Source organism: Rhinolophus ferrumequinum, chromosome 25 (genome assembly GCF_004115265.2).
Source record: "Rhinolophus ferrumequinum isolate MPI-CBG mRhiFer1 chromosome 25, mRhiFer1_v1.p, whole genome shotgun sequence".
Taxonomy (NCBI): domain Eukaryota; kingdom Metazoa; phylum Chordata; class Mammalia; order Chiroptera; family Rhinolophidae; genus Rhinolophus; species Rhinolophus ferrumequinum.
The window spans coordinates 25,551,882-25,555,805 of NC_046308.1; positions in this window are offsets into that span (position 1 = coordinate 25,551,882).

The following is a 3,924-nucleotide window of genomic DNA, read 5'->3' on the forward strand; positions in this document are numbered from 1 at the left end:
CAGCGTGGAGCGTGGTGGGTGGGTACATTGTATCTCGTTACGCCCTCCGATTGGTCGGGGCCAGTCAGTCCTGGGCCTCAAGCTCGATTGGATAGAAGCAGTCGTGGCTCCGCCGACGCCCCACCCATTGTCAATCACACCATCCCTTAGGTAACCCGCGGGACCATTGGTCAGTCTAGCCTGAGGACGGGTTGTAGGGCGGAAGAGAGCTGCTTTCCCGGCCTCCCTCGCTGTTACTATGGAGACTGTAGAGCCCGGCCACAACGCGAAGATCCCGGCAACCCCTTCCCCCACCTCACAGGGCAGAGATAGGCACAGCAGTCAAGACTTTAGTGCCTGTCCTGGGATTTAATGGGCATCTCAGTCCCCGGCCGGTTGGCGCCCGCGGGCAAGTCAGATGAGCTCCCAGAGACGACGCTCGGGAGACAACCGCGTCCAAAGCAGTAGTAGTGATGACATCACGTTTTCACTTATTCTTACCTCGCTTTATTTCATGTGGCTTATTCTTCCGTTATCCTTTTGAAGTAGACTGGCAAGACTCATTCTACTCACAGGACAGAACTGGGAGGAAAGGCCAGCGTGAATCAAGTCAATCTATAGCTAACAACTCCAGGCATCTGGACGGGAGCTGCTCCATGCCTTTTTGTTGTTGTTGTTGTTGTTGTTGTTGTTGTTTTTGTTGTTTTTTAGCAAACTGCTCTTACCTAACTGCGAACTAAAACTTGCCATGATTTTGTTCCGAGCTGTAGCCTGTTACACCAAAAGGTCCATAAATCGGGCCAAAGGAAGTAGGACAGAGGATGCACGCTCCACTGCTGAATTAGGAAGGAAGCACACAAAAATCAAAACAGTACCAAATCTGAGAGCTGCGGTATTTGAACCTTTGACCTTAGACAACATTCTGAAAATGAAGCAAACAATACAATCGTGAAACACTGAATCTGATTTAGGAAATTCAATTGCCGAAGCATAGCTTTATGAGTGAAATGGAAGTAAATGGTTGAATTCCACTGAATATATGCTTCAATTTATTCTACTTTCAAGGTTTCATTTGCAGTCATATGTACTAACCAACGATTTCTTATGTGTTTAACAATTTGACCTTACTTGGCCCAACAAGGAGCTCTGTGGTTAAGAGAGCCATTATTTTTATTAATTCATTTCATTGGAATTGAGTATTAACTGTAGCTGAGTACTGGTAGGGACTGTGAGGATACAAAAGAAATACCATGTGACTTCTGTCTTAATAGCCTGTGGTTTGCTAATGTCAACAGCACATGAAAAACAATTAGGAAACACTTTAAAGCAAGATACAACAATGGCCAAACTTACAGTTAAGTGCCTCAGAAGATAATAATACTTCATATTTACAGAGCATTTTGTAGTTTTCAGAGCACTTCTTCACTTGGATTATTTGGGGAAAATATTGTTTTGGCTGGAGTTAATGTGGGTTTTCATGACATAGCTATGTCATAGAACCAATGCTGGACCCTGGCATATGGTTAGGAATGGTTGTAATGCAGGGACTGAGCTCCTGCTCCCCTCACAAGAACACAGGATACGGTGAGGCCAAAAAGGAACAACAGAGCCATAGATAGGGGAGTCATACCACTATATTTTCACTGGCGGCTGGTCGAGACACAAAAGTAAACATCCACTGTGCCCCAACGAGGGGTCTTCCTGCACCCCAGTCTCGCAGGTGGTCCGGTGAGACACAGGAAGTAGGATCAACACGATCCGCAATCCACAATATGCTTACTAACCACACTTGCTAGCCGCAATCCGTGCTTGCTAGCATAGCCATGGCAGTTATATTAGTGGCTAATGGCTAACTGGTTACAGCTGACGGCCATCTGCTACCCAAGCCAGCACCTTTCCACGTGAGGTCGAGAGCCTGGAAACTGCTCTCTGGGACTCCGTCCCTACAATGGGAAAAGTGAAACAGAGATGGAAGGAAATCCAGGGAGGAAAAATAGTTTGAACAAAGAAGCTGAGACAAGAATGAGCAGAGTATCTGGGAACTAATGTGGAGACTGGTCTAAGCCAGAGTGGAGACAAATCATGGAAAATAACATTGTGTAGATCAACTGGTCAGGACCAGTTCTGAGCCCTTAATGTTTTAGGGGAAAAGTGTTCAAAAGTTGGAGTTTGGGAAAGTTAATCTTACACTTCTAATGATCACACTGACTTTCATTAAATTATAAATTAAGAATAGGGCATGAGTGAGGAAGCACTCCAAACTCATTAAATCTTCACGACTGGATATAACATTGTAGGGTTTCTAATAAGATGGGACCCTCCCCTCAAGACCCACCTTTATCTCACCCATTAACTGGTAGGAGGTATTAGTTTTCTGATTAAACCATGGTATCCGACCCTCACATTGCGATTGAAAGAAGTGCTGTCATCAAAGTGCTCCATCTTTTGCCGTCTCTTAATCAAAGTTCATTTTACAGAAGATTGATTACTTGACTATCCAATCTTTCTCTTTTTAAAAATTGTCTTCTGAGTTCTGTCAGGCAGGGTGTCATGCGGGGTCTCAGCTCCCGCTCCCCACATAAGAACGCAGGATACGGTGAGGCCAAAAAGGAACACCCACGGAGCTATAGGTAGGGGCGTCATACCATTGTATTCTTGCTGCCGAGAGCCTGGAACCTGCTCTCTGGGACTCTGTCCCCACAGTTCTGTATGCTGTGGTACACAGTGCCTCTCCGTGTTGCTCCATATCTCTGCCATATTACGTGTCACTCATAGTGCAGTTGTTCAGTGCACAGAGGTGCCATATAGGTGTGCACATCATTTTGTTTAATTATGATTTTCTTTTCTCCTAAGCACACAAAAAAGTCCAAGCAACAACAACAGTAAACACCAATGTCAAACTTCCTCTTTCTCAAATGAGTGAAAGCATTTGCTGGGCTGCCTGATAGAGGTCAGGTAGCAAAAAAGAGGTCATTAGGGTAATGAAGTATAAGAAATAATTTCAGAGAAGACAAAAGTTTTCTCTTGTTCATTTAGTGGTTATAAAAGCTCTTACTCACAGGGAGCCCTGAATTTTTTGTATACATTTTCTTATGTGTGATTATTTTAGCATTTCTGCAGGTCTGAAAATGTACCAAAAACTTAGGTAATTGTTGGTTTATTACCAGCTGAGACTCAAAAGCTACCATTGTTCTGTTCTGCTAAATTGGGGGGAACCCACAAAATTTCCCCCAGTTATATTGTCAGTAGTTAAACCCAAGTTACTGATCTTCCAACGTTACCCAGAATTACCATCATGATTTTCCAAATTACAATATTTACCTTATGTACAGACCAGGGGTCGGCAAACTATGGCTGATGGGCCCAATTTGTCCTGTCATCTATTTTGTGTATGCCCTGCAAGCTCAATGATTTTTACAATTTTAAATGGTTGGGGGGAAAAATCAAAATAAAAATGTGAAATTCACATCTCAGTGTCCATAAGTAAAGTTTTGCTGGAGCACAGGCATATTTATTTGTTTACATGTTGTCTATGGCCATTTCACTTTACAACAGCAGAGAAGAGTGGTTCACATAGCAACTGTATGACCCATAAGCCTAAAATACTTACTATTAGGCCCTTAAGAAAAAGTTCTGATCCTTACTATCTTAGAGGTCGCTAATAAATCAGATCCCATGGGATGTTGGACCTGAAACAGACTGGAAATCATGTAGTGTTAATTAAAAAAAAAAAAATCTTACATCGATAAAGTTCCTTCTTGCCTAAAAGTACATGGTCAGTGGACAGAGCTTGTACTAAGAACCCTGGTTCTGTTGGCCCAAGGTTTCTTTCATATATGCTGTGTCTTTTTCTCACATAGAATTTATCTTACTTAGGGTGGGATAGGGGCTATCTACCGTATTTTGCCATGTATAATGCGCACCCACGTTTTTGGCCCAAACTTT